We start from the raw sequence: 13,291 nt of genomic DNA, 5'->3' as shown, positions 1-13,291 counted from the left end.
TACAACAATCATCTATGTAAGGACAGGGTTATAAAAAATACTAGCTTTTGCCCGCGACTTCGTTCGCATGATGTAGTGACTTCCGGCATATTTTTGGTTTGACCAATAGATGGCGCTATATGTCCGGAATAAATTTTATTTTTTATTTTTATATATTTTTTTTGAAATAAAACTATCCTATGTCCTTTCACAAGTTCCAAACTATGTCTGAACCAAATTTCACACAAATCGGTTCAGTAGTTTAGGCGTGAAGAAAAGACAGACAGACAGACAGACAGACAGACAGAGTTACTTTCACATTTATAATATTAGTTAGGATAGCAAAATGATTTTATTTCACTCCCTTTTGTTACATTATTAACGTATAATTTATATAGGAAACAAACATAATATTTTGGTGACGGGGGCACTCAATTAAAAACCCAATAAAGGCTTCCTTACACATCATTGAGCAGATCGGTAACAGAACCAATATCGAATATACAGATATTTCAACGAAATAATGCTTGCTGTTTTTGTCATATTCGGATACAATATCAATATTAAAATTATGGTGATTGTAAATCCTCATTTATGTATATTAAAACTGCGAAAGTGACTCTGTCTGTCTGTCGCGTTTTCACACTAAATCTACCGAACCGACTTACAAATTGCCTTCATTTCTATGCAGCCTAGAACCTGAGAAAGGACATAGGCTACTTTTTATCCGGGTGCAGGAACTGATTCTCTCGGCTTGCAGGAGGAGCCAAGGGAAACAGCTAGTAAGCATAAAGATAGAAGTTGCATTCAAAACATAACACGATCGACACTTTCGAATTCAAAAATTTAATTAGTTTTTTCTAGTGTATACTTATTATTCAGGGCTGTCATTTGAACATCTTTTGCAGTCGTTACGGGTAGTCAGAATCCAGTACGTCTGACAACCAGTCCTAACTACGAGTATTGGGTTGCCAACTAACTAACTAAGTAACTGTACTGAGGAGTTCAGATAGGCAGATGCTCCTTGTAAAACACTGGTAATCAGCCGCATCCAGTTAAACTGGAAGCCGGCCTCAACATAGTTGAGAAAAAGTCTAGGCAGATACCTAATAAAATTCGGGGAAAAAAACAAAGAGCAAAGTTTCACAGTTTTCTTAAAGAATGCAATTACGCTAAAACCTGTCTTGTTATGTTAACTCTTGAAAATACAATGTTAAATGCCATTTGAAGTGCTAAGCGCTTAAAGCGCTTTGCTGTCAGCTTGTGACGCTATTTTCAGCTTGAATTTTCAGCTTTAGATAAATTGTTGAGTCTTGTTCTTGGTAATTTTATGTATCTTTTTAAGATTATTATAATTGGATCGTATTTTTGTGTCGACTAATAAGAAACAGTCTTGCAAAGAGGTACCAGGGTGATTAGGTACCAGAGGAGAGGTCTGATAGGCAGTCGCTTCATGTAAAGCACTGGTACTAAGATGCATCCAGTAAGACTTCAAAGCAGACTCCAATTTTTTTTTTCTTAGCCCGTACTGTCCCACTGCTGGGCAAAGGCCTCCCCATTTTGCCTCTACAACTCTCGATCTTTTGAAACCTCCCACCAATCAGGGTTGTAGGCATCCAGGTCATCCCGCCATCTCTTTCGGGGCCTACAACCATCCAATATATTTGGAAAAAAAATACGCATAATAAATAAATTAAAAAAAAAAATTGATGTCTAATGTAATGTCTATGTAAATGAAAAAAAAAACAATATAAAACATCTTTTAACATTGACGTACCTAAACTTTTTTTAATTAAGCGCTAACCACCCGGAAACCGTAGGTACAAATTAATATTTTAATCACTTTTGCAGTTAAATTAATAAGTTATTATTAGTTTTTACAATAATTCATGCATGTGTTATTAATTTGTAATACTTCTGTAATTTAACAAAAATAAAAACGCTCTCATTCCCTGATGTAATTACTATGCATCTTATGCAAACTGCTTAAGGTTTCCTTATGTAGCCGTTAAACTTGGAATTTGGGCGCCTTCACAAATTCCTAGCCGTGCAAGCGACACGAGAGGGTAATTATAATAAAGTCATAAAATACGTCGTATTTGGAGATTTGGCTTCGTGCCACGGTTAAGGAAAACATTTTTATGAGAGATTTTAATGTATGTTTTTGTAGTTAAGGTATTACCGTGTTGTGAAAATATGTGTGAATTATTCCCGCGGTTCTTGAGGGATTTTTTTTTCACTCCCAGATAAAAAGTAGCCTTTTACGGCCTTCATAGCCATATAAAGTTTCTTCTCTCTGTTGAGCCACATTTGCTTTTATATTAATAACCATTTAGAAACAATAGAATTTGTTTGATTGTTAAGCGTTTTTACCATTATTTGCTGTATTAAAAAAAAAGTTTTGTTACTATTTTAAATATGACTAACTTAAAGTACTATTTAAACTTGTACCATTAAGCAATAATAACAATAATAGTAAGAACATTTTGGCGTGGTACAATCTCATTCTGCCATGCCAAAGTACACGGTAATATTCCGTAATGGTAATGTCATTTGCCTTGTTATTACATTCTAGAATATTCTGAACTAGATGTTTTGTACGGTTTTACCTCCCTAAGAAACTGCTTTAACAATCTGCATGAAAAAACTTTGACGACCTCGATGGCGCAATGGTCACCATGCCGGACTGCCGAACCTGAGATCCCGGGTTCGATTCCCGGCTCGGTCGACATTTGTGTGATGAGCATGCTTGTTAGCCGTGGTCTGGGTGTTACAATATGTATTTATAAACATGTATATGTGTAGCTATATGTAGTTTATTAGTTGTGTTAGCACCCATAACACACCATTAATTAATAACTTACCATGGGGCTAACCGACCGTGTGTGAAAAAGGTGTCCCGACATTATTTTATTTTATTTATAAAGTAAAATAATAAAAAAATCGTCTTTTTGTGTAAGAAATTTTTTTTTTAATTCTTGAAGTCAATCAAAAACTTTTGGTCGGTTTGATCGTACTTATGTGCGTACTACAATTTATTTTCATACTTTCAAGCGCCCTATCGAACTGTTGGCCGACTAAAAAGTCTGCAGTAGTGGATAGGTACCTACCCTAATTTCACACAAGATTATGCACTAATATCAAATCATCATAAATATACCTAAGTACATAAAATTCCTTCTCTCACCTGACTAATTCATCAACACAAAGTCTAAACCACTGAAGCTAAACTTCTAATTCTGGCAGCTCATACCTTTCATGTTGTGAGCAACCACTAAGAAGTGAGTCACGGATGCGTGAACTACATAGTTTCCTCAGCTAATTAAATTATTAATTATTTTAAGGTGAGCACGTACTTAGTTAACACTTTCTACACTATTGTTTTGAAGAGGAAACATCTATACTAATTTTATAAAGCTGAAGAGTTTGTTTGTTTGAACGCGCTAATCTCAGGAACTACTGGTCCTGTTTGAAAATTTCTTTCAGTGTTAGATAGCCCATTTATCGAGGAAGGCTATAGGCTACTTTTTATCCCGGTACGGGAAGTAGTTCCCACGGGATGCGGGTGAAACCGCTGCAGAAGCTAGTTAGGTATATATAGGCATGTGTGTAAAAATAGATTCAAGAACTACTAGACCAGTAATTTCACTATTAAAATGCCACGTTATTCTTGATTGACTACAATTCTGAAGTGGAACCGCGAGAAATAGATAGTAGATAGAAATATGTTTGCTATCAACGTTTCTCGCGCTTTCAAAATGGTGCTTCTATTACGTAGATGCATTATTTTACCTGTCTTAATGTTGCATAATGGAGTTATTTTTATATAAAAGTAGTAACAGTGTTGATTGTTAGACTTAAAAATAAGAAGGAAAACTTCTATCTACCAAAGCAGACGTTATCAGAAAAAAGATTTTAAACCACAATTTTAGGTATTTTTAGGTTTCGAATAAGCTGAATCCAAAATAAATGTAGTCTCCTAAAATGTTTTTTTTTTTAATTGGTTTACCAGGTTCCGGTTCCAAATTCAAATAAGATCTATATTCACAAAATCATCAAAAGATTCATTCATTGTATCCCATCTTAGACTCAACTCAGCTCTCTGGAGACTAATTTTAATTAAAGAGTCAAAGATTTAACCGTCTGAGAATTATTAAACCTAAGTGGCTTGAAAACGTTATTTCGGTATGAAGACACAATTTCATCATCTTTTTCTAATTGTTTCTACAAAATGCAGATTGCAGTTCGAAACTATTCATTTTAACCACTAACATAACATAGGAAATATATCTATACTAGCTTCCGCCAGCGGCTTCGCCCGCGTGGTGTGTTTATAAAAAGTAGCCTATGTATGTGATAATCCAGAGTATCACCTATCTACCTACCAAATTTCAATCAAATCGGTCCAGCCGTTTTTGCGTGATTGAATAACAAACATACATCCACACATTCTCACAAACTTTCACATTTATAATATAAGTAGGATTCTAATTCAAAATAAAATCAACGGAAATAATAAAAACTTTCCTTAACACCCGTTACGCAGTTAAATTACTAGAGTTCAGAATAAAATCCAGTCTCATTCCGCTAAGGGTGCTAAAAGCCAAAATATGGTTTCATCTAAACGTTCGTATCTGTTTCGGATAAGCCTTACGGTATTGTTGCTTCGAATTCTCAGTTCTTAGGAAAAGTATCGTAACTGAAAATAGTTTTTTTTTTTGTTAATCCGTTTTAGTAAATTTTGCGTACATTTATAGCATGAGAATTTAATTTTTATTTGTAAATTCACCATTCCCGTGATTCAATCTATCTTAATAATTTATTTAATTGAAATTGAAATCAATTAGCTATTGTACCGTGAATAGACAGACCCACGAGCAGGCTAAATATTTTTTCACATACTTAACTGGAGGAGAATATGGATTGTTCATGAACAGTCAAATGTCAATAAATCAATAAAAAGTATTTTTTTTTTGCAAAATTTTGTACTTACAACCTTTTACATGAATACTGTAGAAATATCGCTAGAAATGTGTATCCGACAGCAATCTCATTACCATACGCCAGATTTACAAATTGAAGCAACAATAATACGTGGTTTAGCTCAACATTTGTTTAGGTATATGTTACGGGCGTAATACCCTATCAGACAAAAATTAAAATGACTAACGTTCATTTATTTATTTACTCGTTTTTGTACACATTATAGAGAGAAACGACGAGATATAAATAATATACCTCCCTTCTTGCGTAGTAATTCCTCAAAGAGGGTCATGACCTCCCTGTTTCATCACCTTCGAAAGTATGGTATTCTTCCATCTGTGTGTCCAAATGTGTCCAAATAATTTACAGGTAATGCTTATTCCTAAAAAAAACTCTTTCAGCATATAAACCATGTCAAGCATCTGTTTAACTTTTTTTATTACCAAGAGAGTTTATCTATTATTTTAATAAAAGAAATAGGCATTCTAAAAAAGATTGAATAGTAGGTACATATTTTATAGCTGCATATGTCTTTGTTCTACTTTATTTCCATTGCATGTACGCAAATCACGCTCTGTGCTCCGACGGAGAAATTACACAAGGGAAATTAAAGTAACACACTTACTTTTACCAGAACTCCAATATTCAGCATTTACAGTAACTGCATGTAAAAACAAAAAAATCTATCAGTACTCATTTTGAGTATACACATAACTAAAGACAATCAATTTTGATTATGACGATATAAAAAGGTGTAAAAAAAAATGCACAAAAATCAATGTAAATACAATAACAATTACTTAACCAATTCCCTTTTATTCATTGATTTCAAGATTTTCAAGCAAAAGTTTATTTCTTTAATACGTATTTGTGTAAAAAGTCCTGTCAAGATTGTTTACCATTCATTAAGTGCCCACTCGCACAGAGCACAGACTATTCACCGTATTCCTGAAACAACATCGTACCTGCAACACGATATGTATTCAAGCGGTGTTTATTTAAACAATCAAGCACTAATGAACGAGCTCATACTAGAGATATCTGCTTATGTTTGTTTACCCTTCTGTGTATAGAGAGGGTAATTACCCCGTTTGTCGGATTACCCCTCATTAATCCCACTGCAATTTGGGTGTTAACTGTTAACCAAATGTGCAAAGAGAGGCTAAACATCATCATCATCTTCCGATCCTTTTCCCAACTATGTTGGGGTCGGCTTCCAGTGTAACCGAATTCAGCTGAGTACCAGTGTTTTAGAAAGAGCGACTGCCAAGGATGTTCAATGAAAGCCGGGACCTACAGTTTAACGTGTCCTCCGAAACACAGTCTCTGGTGTCCAAGTTATACTTAGAAAGTAAGTGTTAACAAAATGCAGAGGCCAGTAATTAGTGTTAAAATAATTATTGTGACTGCTCTAATTATTTTCTATGTTCATTATAGTGACATTGATTAATGGATAATGCGTTGTTTAATGTTTTGTACTCATCGAAAGACAAAGGTTAATTTGACCTTAAAAGGTCAATTCAAGAAATGACCTTTTCTATTTATTATATAGATATATATATATTCTGTTTTATATATATTTTCTTTCTTTCTATATATTATATATATTTTCTGTTTTGTTTTGTTTACTAACAAAGTACTAACACCTTATCATTAGGCTTTATTTTTGTGTATACCTACTAACAACCCTACTAACGTGTTTTTTGTTTAATTTAATTTATACTCAGTATGATTTAGATTTGTAATAATCAGTACTGATAGTTTATTTTTAGTCTGATAGCCTTGTAGAATATCGAATGATACATAATCGTTTTAACAATCATAAAATCATTACGGAACGTTCAAAGCAATATGTATAAAGATGTTTTTACCCTGATAGAAGCTTTATGCTTCATGAAAATCAATAAATTCATCTGTTATGGTATGCCATGCACACATTTACCTACCATAAAAAGTATAGCAAAAAAAAAGAAACACAAAACAAATGGAATTCTGAAAGGAGGTACAGCTGTTAGACATTAAAGGGAAATCTTTGTTTTTTAATTTGTCAACACAGCCCCCATTCTCAAGAGGAAAGCGGCTTAGAGTGTGTGCACACTACAAACTTTAAGTCGCCCGATAGTTGCTTTGGGCTCAAAAATCAGTGTGAATAAGAATGGAAATAAACACGTAACAACGATCAGGTACTTGCCCGTTATTATTACGACTAAATAATTTTTGATTAAATATTTTGTAGTCGTCAGATAGGACTGCCTATCTGAAAAAATGTAAATGTGGTCCATGTAAAAATACTGGTGCTCAGCCGCATCCGGTTAGACTGCAAGTCGACCCCAACATATTTGGAAAAAGGCTCGGGAGATGATGTTGATTTATTTAGTTAATATAAATATTTACCTTTAAATTAAAAGCTATTACTTTTTGATTGAATTCACGATTTTAAAAATAAATATACTTTTTTTCCAAACACTCGGCCGACTATTTAGTCTACAGTATGCGCGTACTCTTACACTTCGCGAGCTAATATATTTTTTACTTTCAAAAAGTAATATTTTATAAAGTCAGCAGTGAATTTGAAATAAAGCTCTTTGTAAGAGCCATAAGTCTCTCGCCCGACAGCCACACAAAGGGTATCGGTACATATTTCCTACTGTTTTTGCACCATTCAATGAAACAAAGTATGTGTTTTGTACTAGTTTCAGTGTCAAATGTTACAATATTTATTACCCTACTTAACTCTTGAAACAATAAGAAAAAACATGACAAATGGGCTTCGAGAAATACGAATCGATGTATGTACGAAAATAACGAGGTAACCAAATATTCTTGTATTGGTATTGTATGCCTCTAAACTAGTAGTTCGCGGCGGTTTCACCCGTGTTTTGAGGGAACTACTTTTCGCTCCTGGCTAAAATGTAGTCTATGTCCTTTTTTAGCTATACAGCTGCTTGAAAGCCTAACAGATAGACAGACAGAGTTACTTTCGCATCTAAATTATTAGTAGAATTTTTGTCTCTGATTTTACACATTGGATTACTTTATCTGATTTAATTTTTTTTGTTGTATTGACTTCCCTATGGTGTAAAATATTACGTAGCTACACATTTTGGGAGCATGGAGTATAAGTAAATTATACTGTTATCAGAATGTGGACAATTCCTAAGATCTACCTAAGCATGTGATACTCTTTACTGCTTTGCCAAAGCCGATAAAAAGGGTAGCTGAAGTGTAATTTTTCCAAAGTAAATACAGCTATTATGGTTCCTTGTTACTTGTCGATAAACAGTTTTCTTTAGCGTTTATGTTTTCCGGAAAATGTTTTTCCACCAAATATTTTCCTTAAGATGGAGATAAAATCTGTAATGCCTTTATGATACTTTTCTTTTATATCTTGTCGTTATTTAATGCTATTATAAGGGCCGTACACTCCTAAATGTTGGTATGGGTTGATGGCTGGCTGGTTTGTGTGGCCCAAAGGAATTCCATTCATACCTATGTATGTCTTTAGCTTTATTTACGTAACGTCAATAATTAGTGAAAGGTTTTAGATATTGTTTGAAAAATAAATGAGGTTTTACTGTGAACAGTGTGTTTTTTTATTATTGTTTAGAAAGTAGAGTTCTAAGTAAAGACACCTCTAAGTTAAGGCACACTGTTACTTTACTTTTGTTATAAATCTACACAATTTTTGAACATCGCCATATTTTAGTTTTTTACTTTATTTTCCACTCAAGCTGAAAAACCTACAATGAATATAATATTTCAACCTGAAAAATAAAAAAGTACGTTTCAGAAAACTGCCAACTAAATTGCACGTTTTTGTGGCATTTACTGAATTTTACCTCGGGACATGATGGATACGTAGGTACCTACAGTAAAAAAATTAAATCAGGTAAAAATACTATTGCGTTAAAACAATAACAGGTAGGTAGGTATCTGGTTTTGGATTTTGTGATTGTTAAATCTTGATTTTAAACTTTCAAAGATGAAAGAGTTTTCGCATAAGTTATGCCTGTTCATTTGTATAAAAGTATGTAGTAACAATCCAAACTGGAAATGATTTTTACTTTGCCAAGTAGTGTTTTAAAAATTGATAATCGCCCCTCCACGTTTCAATCGTGGCAAGCACACCTTGTTCTATTCTAGACTCAAATTAATATTACAGAACATTAGGATACAAAACAAAAATCACGAAGATACGCGTACGTTGCTAACTTTATGTATATATTTTTTTGCGTGTTCTAAATATAGTCGGAGTTAAGTTGGTGGCCTGACATTTTCAGACGGTATCTACATCATTTGGAACATTTAGCGAAGATCCTGCCAGGAGACATGAGAGCACTCAAGTTGTCGTGGAAATATTTTTAGCTAGACGACATAAATATGAACGATATCTTGTGTTATAGTTCTGGGTATATTTTTGGATATTTTTTTTTGATGTTACAAAAGTTGATAAAATTTAATTTTTACCTAAAACTTCCCAATCTAGCTACATAATTATATTAAACCACATGAAAATCACTTCAGTAGTTTTTGACATTATCGTTAGACGTGGTCTTTGTTTTAGGTATAATATTAAATAGTGACAATCAAAGTTTTAAGTCAGTGTGATGTGAGTCACAAGTATTACTTTTGAACATAAAATAATGTGTGTTTAAGTGTGTCTGTTACCTTTTCCACTCAAAAACTGCTGTAATTATTATGATGAAACTATGCATAATACCTACCTACTATTATATACTACACATCACAATAACATATTGCTCTCTACATTAAAATGTCACGGGTAAAACCACAGTCAACAGCTAGTGTAAAAATAAAAGCAAACCATTTCATATGTATTTTCTTTCCCAGCAGAAAGGGTGTTTGAAAAACCCTACTATTTTATTAGGATCAGTGCAAACAAGCTTATTTGTGTTACAAAATAGAGTTTACTGCCGTAATGGATATCACATTTGGGTATTTTGTGAGTATTCGATTTGATTTCATAGAATATTCTACGTGCGCGCTTTCTGTGTGTGAGTACTTACTTATTTTGAGAACTTTGTTTACTTATCTTCAAATAAAGATTTTATGATTCTTTAGAGAAGTTTATTAGAAAAAAACGTATAAAAAAATAATAGAATGTATGCTTATCTTCGCTACTTAATATACTTACTGAACCGATATAGGTAAATATTTGTCTAGAGTCTGATAAAAGATTTTATCCAGGTGTGGCAAATATATTAGTTCCTTCGGGTCGCGAATGGAACCGTGGGGAATAGCTGGTTGCTAATAAAGCGCTTCTAATAATTTCTCATCGCTGTCGACTGGAAACGTAGAGTAAAAAGAAATGCTTTATTATCAAGTTGGTCATAGGTTATGAGCCATTTACTAAGACAGAAATTACCCTTTAACGCATGAAAAAAGGCTAACTACATAAACATCAATTTTCCAGCATACATTGAAATGAACGCGTCAACATCTCCATAAAATTCAACAAACCAGACGCAAAAATATTCACAATTCCAACATGTAAAGGCAAAATTGTAACATCTTACATAAGTAGTTCACCTGTTCACATTTGAACGAGTGAATGTGAACGAACCATGGAGAACGAAATGACTAGAGGAGATGTCATAACGCAATATCTCTTAAGAAAGTAGCGCGCCAAAATGCGGGTGTTCGGGGGACGAACAAGGTACTAGCTTTCATTAGAACCTGCCCATTTAAAAACCCGCCAAGTGCGAGTCAGACTCACGCACGAAGGGTTCCATTCCATTATTTAGAAAATGAGCAAAAAATACGTTTGTTGTATGGGAGCCCCCCAAAATATTTATTATATTCTAGTTTTCAGTATTTGTTGTTATAGAGGCAATAACAATACATCATCTGTGAAAATTTCAACTCTCTAACTATCAAGGTTCATAAGATACAGCCTGGTGCCGGACGGACGGACGGAGTTCTGTTCTGTTTGAGATCTAGTAAGTAATCTCGCCTACCATACGTTACATTGACCTACTAGAAGGCGCCTGACCTACCTTCCTACTGGCATATCCACTATCTTTCCTTCCTCTGTAAAACTCACATATAAAAGTACATTCAGAATTCAGAGCAAATATAATGGAGGCACCCGTTCGAATATTATTTGTATTGTGCCTGTCAATGCCTGCGAAAAGTCGACTGGGAATGTGCATTTACAGTCTTTTGCAGTAACGTTGCAGAAATAATAGCCGGCGCCATGTTTGCTTTGATTTGAAAATGGAATCGTTTTTGTTTTGTTTGTGTTTGAGTTCGATTGTAAAGGTTGTTGTACACGCTTTTTTTGAAATGATGTTACGTTATAAAGATATGTTTTGAAAGCCAGCTGCATTAGCATTCAAAGTGTGCCTCAATAATGTTGTGGAATTCGAAAGCGTCTCGTAGATACAGATAAATAAAATATGTGACTACGAACGAAAATTTGAAATCGAGCTCAGTAGTTTCTGCTAGTAGCGTGTTCAAACAAAAGTCTTTAGCTTTCAAATATCGGTACCTAGATAAAAAAAATCGAGAATGGCCAAGATAAAGTCCGTCGTTTATTTTTGTCCTTTAGTATTTTTAAATGAGACCAGATAATACAGCTAATAATATATCACTAGCCTATACAACATCTCCAAACAATGAGCCATTTAAAAAGCTCTAAAAGCCATATCTGTGACAGTAAGATTACTATCCAAAAATTCTTTAGAAGACCAATTTTTACGCCTAAGATGACACGAAGGGAAGACTTCCATCATTTAGAAAGAGATTTGTGATATCATCAAAGGGAATTCTTTTCCAAATATAATCGCGTCTCCAAAGCGGTGAGAGTATGGTGACCATAATTTTGGTGAATAGTAAAAATAAGTGGAGACATAATGAATTTAATGCCTCAGTAAAAATGCAGATTTTTTTTATAATTCATTCTGAAATCATCATCTTTACTATCCCTACTATATTATAAATACGAAAGTAACTGTCTGTCTGTCTGTTACGCTTTCACGTGTAAACCACTGAACTGATTTTAATTAAAATTTGGTACAGAGATAGAGTTGACCTTGAGAAAGAACATAGGATAGTTTTAACGCGATATAACCGAACTTGATGGGCGAAGCCGCGGGCGGAAGCTAGTTACACTATAAATGTAAAAGGCCCTTTGACTGTCTGTCATACTCAACTGATTAAAATGGTACAGAGCACAGCCTATCTCAATCTGTAAATCTTCTTCAATAGATTTTCAACCTTATCACAACAGTGGAAGGTTAAGGTTCTATTGGTTCAATTTGACAGATTCGGGTAGGTTGACCTGCTGGGCTTCTGTACATACACAGAAAGTCTAAAGCCTGAGAAAGAACTTATATTATGCTACTTCTTATCCAGTTGCTAAAGAAGTTCCCACGGAACGCTGGTGGAACCGCGGGGAACAGCTAGTCGATCAATGATGACAGGACTATCCCACAATAATTTAGAAACATGGTCCCACTACAGCGAGGGTGGGCAATCATATTTTAGCGCATTCTTTTGATGTCTATCCTGTTTTTTCGGTGGAAGTAACACGAAATAAAATGTAAGCAAAAGATAATAAGTACGTTTATTTGTACAAGATATATGCAATATTGGAAGTTGGAACATGTGTGAAAATATTTGGGAATATGTTTTTTGTGTATAAGATTATGTAGATCTTGTTTGAATCATACTAGCACATAGCAACCATGCTATTATAATTGTACTTATATTCTCATGTTTGAAATTCAATTCCTAGAGACAATATACTACCTAATATTAATTATAAATTTGAAGAGTTTGTAACCTCGGAAAATATTGTACCAATTGGAAAATTCAGTTGTGTAAGGTAGATCAAGGAAAGGCATAGGCTACTTTTTATCCGAGTGTTTAAATTCTTTCCTTAAGTTAGTTCGAAGATATAACGTTTTTATTTAGAAGATTTACATCACGATGCCATCAAATTAGTGTTATTATTAGTAAAATAAAAAGTGGTACTAATTTATTTTTTTCTTCGGAGGTAAGTGCTAAGTGTTTCTCAAGTTTGGCTGGATTAATCATCTGTCGCCACCAAGTGTCCTAAGTACCTGTGTTGGAGAGAGCTCAAGTGGTCCGACTATAGTTAGTAATCACTCCATCGCTTTTTCTGAATATTGTTTCGCTTTTTCTAAGGACTAAAAAAAAATGGTTATAAGCACCAAAATCTTAAACAAGAGCAATTATGTTGATACGGAGTATACCTCTAGATAATGTATTCTTACTACCGAACAGTTATTAATTTCAAAATACCATTACTGCTTGTATTCATTTATTGTTCACTTGAATAGAA

The sequence above is a fragment of the Helicoverpa armigera genome, chromosome 6 (genome assembly GCF_030705265.1).
Source record: "Helicoverpa armigera isolate CAAS_96S chromosome 6, ASM3070526v1, whole genome shotgun sequence".
Taxonomy (NCBI): Eukaryota; Metazoa; Arthropoda; class Insecta; order Lepidoptera; family Noctuidae; genus Helicoverpa; species Helicoverpa armigera.
Note: the sequence above shows the minus strand (reverse complement) of the source record.